Below are 7,706 nucleotides of genomic sequence, written 5' to 3' on the forward strand. Positions count from 1 at the left end.
AGGCACATTTGTGATGCATTAATGAATATGCATATTATTACAATGAATATGATATGAATGAGCCACTAAACAGCCCTGAGGCACCAATAGACACAGTCACTGAATAGTCATGATTCATTGCGTATATATAAACACAGTACTAAATATTAATAACTCACTGAATATTAATGAGACACTAGATGTACGGAAGGGGCTGACCACTCAGCAGAATTAATTAGGGACCCCGGCTGGTGACGGTGCTCTAGTCCCCCAACCTCTGCCTACACTCCCAAGTGACAGCCAAGGTCTGTCAAAGACCCAGGCACGTATGGCTCCAGGCACCTCTGTCCCCCTCACCTCCCCTTGGGAGGCCAGTAAGGCAGAGAAGCTGAGACACATGGGGAAGTGAGAATGTCACACAATCCAGGTGGCAAGGCCCTACCCGTTAGCACCCTTGGGGGGCCTGGACCAGCCCCCCATCCCCACCCTGCACGATTTCACAGACAGTGGGGGCTTGCCTGACACTGACTTGGAGGCCTCCATCACATCAAGGTGATTCCCCACACGACGCTCCCAATTTCCAGATGAGGAAACTGAGGCTTGGAGAGGGTGAATCTTGGGTCCCTCTCCAGGCCTGTCAGACACACACCCAACCCGCCCCCCTCCTTACCCCAGCTCCGGGGACCCACAGGCCTGGGTGCTCCCAAACAGCCCAGTCACTGGGGCTCAGTTTTTGAATCAGGAACATGAGGGCTCGTTCCCCACGCTCACCCAGCAGCCGTGAGGACCAAGAGAGCTGATGCTCCTGAGACAGCCACCGTGGCCCGCGGGGAAGGAAGGCCTGACCCGGCATCTGTGGACTCGGGGCAAGTAGCTCCCCCCTCCCCGCTCCAGGCCTCAGCAGCCTCATCTGCAAAGCTGCCTGGTGTCCGCTGCCCACTCACGGTTCACCCCCAGCAGGTGCTAAATATCAGCTCCACTGTGGCTTTCATTGCTCCTCCACTCCCCAGCGACCCTCAGCTGGGATCTGGATGGGGATGGGGGCCTGGAACATCCTGGGGCTGCCAAAAGGAGAGGTGAGGGGTGGGGGGGTGACGGGAGAACCCCATTTGTGTGTATAACGCCCTGAGCCCTGGGAAAGGCTAGAGGACTAAGTGGTGACCTTTTCTCCAAGTCACACATATACGAAGTGCCAACAATGACGATATTAGTATCGGCAGCAGCAGCTACCGCTGTCACTTGCACACTGGTCACTGCTCTGAGCTGAACACCTGGTGTGTACCACGCCCTGGTCTAGGTTCTGGGCACCCAACCAAGTTGATGGAGACAAACCACCATGTTTGGGGAGCCAATGGGCTAATGGGGAACAGAGGCAGCGAATGAGACAATTTTCCAGAAAAGGGCAAGTTCCAGGAATGAAGACCCAAGGATGGGAGCCAGGGGTGCTTGAAGGAGAGGGTGCGAACCACTGGCCTGTGGATGGGCCCCCGTGGCTCTCACTGAGCTTCCCAAGGAGGTCCCCTGTTCCAGTTCCCAGGGGGGCAAGGTAGGCACAGAGAAGGCCCCCACCTACCAGCGGCCAGGTTGCTGGTATTTGAACACTGACGAGCTGGACCGGTGGGTGATCCCTCACCGGTTCATACCAGTTTGGCCTTCCAGTAATGACGGGCTGGCCCTTTTTTACAAGGACCATGAGTTGCTTTTGTAAACAGGAAAAAAAAAGAAGAGAAAGCCCAGTAAAGATAACTCGTAAGGAAGCCTCATTATGGGCCAACTCTGCTTACCATGTGTGTAAGTGGGTTTTATGCAAATATACGCCCGACATTCACTCTGGTGAATCCCTGGGCGTGGAAGAAAGGGTGGGAGGGGGCAGGGTGACACACACTTTAGACCCTTGAGTCCTCTGTTTCCAGGTCCCAGGGCTCCCAATGGATGACTCATTGGATGAGCCTGCCCTCCCCCACTGCAGAAACTGCCCGGGGTACCTAGGATGGGTCCAGGAAGGATTCTGAGGCTGGACGTAGGCCCCTGATTAAATGCCAGCCCTGCCCCCAGCTGAGCCTCAAACGGCATCTCTGGGCTCATTTCCTAGATGGGGAAACTGAGGCTAGGGAGGCAGGCCGTGCATCTCAGTTCAGCCTCAGAATCTTCCCATGATCCAGGGCTGATGTGCAAATTGAACCTCTGAGAACCTTCTGGAGGACCTCCACACCTGGTCAGGGCCCTCATCCAGGCTTTGTCCGACATAATTTCTTTCATGCAAAGATGAATATCACCAATGAGTCACATATGATTATACCAGATCCTGCATGCAGCCTTTCCACCATCAGCTCATTGACACTCCACACTTGCGCTGGGAGGTAGGGCTATGTTAGCCTATTTTTATTGATGGGGAAACTGAGACACAGAGAGGTCAAGGAACCCATTCAAGGGAGGTCAAGTGGTAGCCCAATCCCCGCCTTTAACCACCACCCAGTGGGACCTCCTTTAGTTTGTTATCTTGGTAGTGAGTTCCCCTATCATGGTGGGCAATCAAGCTGAGCCAGACTCCCATCAGGTGGAGGGACCACAATGGGCATTCTCCCTGGCTCATGGGGGGTGGGGGGCACGTTATTGCCCCACTCTGGGCCTCAGAGGCTGTTGGCAGGAAGAGAAGACGCTCAGTGACGTCTTATCTCCTCCTCCTGGGCTAACCCAGCCCAGCACCAGGGTCCCTGGGCCAAGCTGGCTTGTCTGGATTCCCCAAGCTCTGGCCTGGAGCAGAGAAGCTCCAAGGCCCCTTCTCAGTTTCCTCACACCCAGAGTACCTGGCAGGAATCACTCTCTGCACCCTGGGGGCGAGGGAGAGGGGAAGGGAGGGTGTCCAGGCTGGGCTGGGCAAACATGAGCTGCTCACCTAGGCTGCTAAGAGGTGGGGGCCCAGTGACCTGACGCAGGGGCCACCCTCTTCCTCTGGACTCTTCAGCCCTGCCTGTCACGGTGGCCACCTTGGGAACTGAAAGGGCCGTGGGAGAAAGTGGTGGCCCCAGGGCCAGCCCCAAATCCAGCGAACTTCCTCTGGGCCCTGAATCCCAGATCTGGACAACAGGGAGGCCCTGACCCCAGGGGGTGGGAGGTGAGGGTAGGGGGTAGGGAGAGGGGGGAGGGGAGGGTTGGCTTGGGGGGAGGGGGATGGGTCCTCAGTTTCCCCATCTGAAAAGTGGCCATGAAAAAAAAAATCTGACCCAGAGGGAAAGTTGGTTGAGAACCTGGAAAGGTGGCTAATGACGTAACTGTAATATACGTATGGTGATGGCTGACATTCTGTGGGCCCCACTGAGTGGCCATTGCACTTACTGACTTATTTCACCTTCACCACAGTTCCGTATCATGAGCCCCACTTGACACGTAGCAAAACTGAGGCTCAGAGACCTACAGTCACTCACTTGAGGTCTTTCAGTGGCCAGAAGCGCCCCCATCATAACAACTTCCACTGCCTAAAACCGCAGGCATCCTCATGGAAGCCGGGTCATTTTGCTACCTCACAGAGGGGACACTGAGGTGCATTCAGAGACCAGGAGCAACCAAAAGCAAGCAACACAGCCAGGCACTGGCTGAGCAGGGACCTGAATGGGTCCCAGAGGAAACTGTGAACTGGGGTGCCCAGGCCGGAACCTGGTCCAGCGCCTGGCAGCGCTGGGGTTCAGCAGTGGTTCCCTCAAGAAACAATAATAAACCCAACCTGGGAACCCGGGTGCTGTTCCTGCCTATACCCTCTCAATCAGTATGCTAACAATCTCAACAATAACGATAACAGCAATAGTAACGGCCAGCGCATACAAAGCTCCCTCCACTCCTGGGTTCGGATCCCACCCTATCCTAGGAGGAGGATGGGAGGTGGGGGTCCAGGGTCACTTCACTGTGTCCACGACTGCGACGGGACATTGTCCAGGATCAGGGATGCCACAGCTCCACGTGGCCTCGGTCTCCCCCCATTCCCCAGGCGTGGGTGAGGCTTCCTTCCTGGCCAGGACTGAGCCGGCCTTGGGACGCTGGCGAGTACTATTACCGATGGGTGAGGGCAACAGGGTTATTGAGACCCGGGGCTCCAGGATCTCCCTGCCTCCCTCTTCAGGGTAAACGCGGCAGATACCCGACCCCAGGGACCGGCCGGGGCTTCCCTAGAGCCCCAACTGCGTCCCCCACCAGGGTTCCGCTAGATCCTCCGGGGCCCCCAATACTCACCCCCAGACAGCCGTCCAGCCTCCGACCCCTATCCCTGCTCCTCTTGGCTCGCGAGCAGGAGGAAGAGTTTCACCTGAGCACGTGCCCCCGCCCTTCCCGGCTTCGCTGCTTCCTGCCTGCCTCCCGCCGGAACCCCCACTCCCAGCTGGGCCGTTTCTGCAGGGCCCAGTACAAGTTCTCCTGCCGGCCCCTCCCTTCTTCCCTCCCCGGCCCCGCCCCTTCCCCTCCACTGACCGGATCGCACCACCCAGGCTGCTTCTAGCCTCCCCCGCCCCTATCCCGGCTCACGACCCCACTTGAGTCCTGCCCACAGTCCGGTAGTGAGCTCCCCGCGGCTGGAGGTGTGCAAACAGCGCCTTCTTCGGCACAGGGCCCCGGGCAGGGTTGGTCCAACGTGTGTTCGATGAAGAAATGATTAAAAGAGGGGCAGGGAGGCAAGTTGAACCCAGTGGCTCTTCAAGAGGTTAGAATATTTCAGAACCCGATAAGCTATCCTGAGACCCCAGACGTCTGGATGTGGTGGGCTGGCATTTTCAGAAGTCAGATTGGAAGATTCTTGGGATTGGGGCTGGTGAAGAGTCGAACGCTGCTGTGTGCTGCGCCTGAGTCTCTAGAAGTTTCTGGTGTTGACACGTTAGAGTTGGGAGCTCTGGGGCGGGGGAAGATCCAGGTCCACAGGTGTGAGCCGGGTGATGGTTCAAGTCATCCCCTGCTTCCTCTCCCATCGCGATTTCTTCCCGTGGAGGAAAAGGGGCAGGTTCTGGCTGTGCCTCAGTTTCCTCGTCTGTAAAGTGCAAGAACTAAACCCCGGTTCCTCTAGCTGGGACAGGTCTGGGGAGCAAGGTCAGCACAGAGCAACTGCATGATGTACACTACAGCGGTTGAAGGACGATGACATTAAATGTCTGCATCAAATGGGGGCACTTCAGGCCTCAGAGGCCCTGGCTCATACACTTTCCTGCGGCGGCAAACTGTTGAACTTTGGAGCCCATTGAAGTTTCCTGGGCTTAAGGTCTTCTCCTATCCTACGGGGTCCTCTTGGGTTTCCTGTGTTCATGAGCCCCATAAAAGAGCCAGAATCAAACACCGGATTTGGTGGGCGTGGCTCCGCCCATCTACCTCCACATCAGGCAAGGGCCCCTTCCTGTGTCATCTCCTGGGGAATGTGAGGGTCCTGGGAGCTGGGTCACACCCAGCCCTGCTTGCAACGTGGAAACTGAGATCTGCCTCGTCAGAAGTTTGAGTCTGGGGGCTTCCCTGGTGGTGCCGCGGTTGAGAAACCGCCTGTCAGTGCAGGGGACACGGGTTCGATCCCTGGTCCGGGAAGATCCCACATGCCGTGGAGCAACTAAGCCTCTGTGCCACAGCTACTGAGCCTGCGCTCTAGAAACCGCGAGCCACAACTACTGAGCCCACATGCCACGACTACTGAAGCCCGCGCGCCTAGAGCCCGTGCTCCGCAATAAGAGAAGCCACCAGAATGAGAAGCCCGCGAACCGCAACGAAGAGTAGCCCCCACTCGCCGCAACCAGAGAAAAACCCGCGCGCAGCAACGAAGACCCAACGTAGCCAGAAACAATAAATAAATAAAATAAAATAATAAATAAATTTATTTATTAAAAAAAAAAAAAAGAAGTTTGAGTCTGCTATACTGCCAGAGTGGCTTAAAAGCCTCAGGTCAGAGTCTGGGGCTGGAGGGCCTGGGTTCAAATACAGACTAGAATTATCATATGACCAGGAATTCTACTCCTAGGTATCCACCCAGAAGAATCAAAACCAGGTGTTCAAATAGGTGTACACCATGTTTAGAGCAGCACTAGTCGCAATCACCAAAAGGTGGAGACAACCCAAGTGTCCATCAACAGATGAGTGGATGAACAAAATGTGGAATATTATTCAGCCGTAGCAAGGAATGAAGCACTGACACATGCTGCAATGAGGAGGAACCTCAAAATATGCTGAGTGAGAGAAGCCAGACTGGAAAGACCACATTGCGTATGATCCCATTTATATGAAATGTCCAGAATAGGCAAATCCATAGTGTCAAAAAGCAGATTAGTGGTTACCAGGGGCTGGAGGGAGATGGGGAATGGGGAGTGACAGCTAATGAGAATGGGTTTCCTTTTGGGGTGATGGGAATGTTCTGGAACTAGATAGAGGGGATGGTTGACAACATTGTGATTGTGCTATGTGCCACTGAATTGTTTACTTCAAATCATTAGTTTTCCATTATGTGAATGTCACCTCAATTAAAAAATTATCTCAATTAGGCCATTCACCTACTGGGGGTGGCCTCTGGCTGGTCACTTAATTGCTTTGTGCCCCAAACTGAGGTTTTGGGGCATCCCAGCTGTAGGAGACCAGGGCGTTGTAAACCACCAAACGACAACCCACCTGCCTGGGGTTGGCCAGTTAAATGGGGATACCACCTTCCCTCCTGGGACTCACCCTGCCAGGTAGGCACATGTCACACCAGCTCTGAATGTCTGGGCACTTCAGAGGCCGCGCCCAGAAAGGACTTCTGTGTTTTAAAGGTTGCCCAGCCTCACTGGTGACCCAAAGAAAGCAAATGAAAGCCACCAGGAGGTGCCATTTTCCTATCTCTTATCAGATGGGCCAGAACCCAAACCCAGATAATGCCCAGAGCCGTGGCAAACAGTGTCTCCTCGCTCAGTGGCCCACAGCATGGATATGGCACCCCAGCCACTCAGCCACAGGACCAGCAAAGGGACCGTCTTAGAGGGCTCAAAGCCACTGAGCGTGCACGCACTCATGCACGCATGTGTGCAAAGACCTGGAGGGAGGGGACAATCCCATAGGCTCAGATGTTTGATTCTAGCTTCTTTATGGGGCCCATGAGCTCAGGGAACCGCAGAGCCCCATAGGGTGAGTGTGGACTATGAACTTGCAGCTGAGGAGCTGAGGGCCGGAAAGGGGCAGGACCCACCTCCACCGTCTCCAAAGTCCTAGCTGTTAGAGGCAGGGAAGTGTGTGTGCTGGTGACATCATTGCCTGAAATGCCCCCATTTGCTGCAGGGACTAGTGTAATTGCCCTTCATACAGACAGTGTTGATCGTGTACTTGCTCTGAATTGAGGATGCTCCCCAGACCTCTCCCAGCTAGAGAATTTCCCCCCATTTTACAGAGGAGGAAACTGAGGCACAGCCGGGCCCCGAGCCCCACCCCCCCCACACCCTGACTTTGGAAGACAGGGTGGGAGGATCAGAGCACACAGGCCAAATCCTGCTTTCTGCTTCCTGAGCTCCATCTGGCCCTGGCTTGGTCCCTGGAATCTGCATGGTCTTCAGGGTCAGGCACCCAGCATACCCACATGTCCACTGGGACCCAGGACTTTCCATCAAGCTCAGACCTGCTCTCCACCACAGCATGCTGATTACCACACCTGTCCTGGGCCCCCCTCGGGCTACCCCTTGCCCACCTGCACTTAGGACCACCCTCCACCCCAGGACCCCCAATAAATAAAAGAATACCAGCACTTCTGG

The sequence above is a fragment of the Eschrichtius robustus genome, chromosome 2 (assembly GCF_028021215.1).
Source record: "Eschrichtius robustus isolate mEscRob2 chromosome 2, mEscRob2.pri, whole genome shotgun sequence".
NCBI lineage: Eukaryota > Metazoa > Chordata > Mammalia > Artiodactyla > Eschrichtiidae > Eschrichtius > Eschrichtius robustus.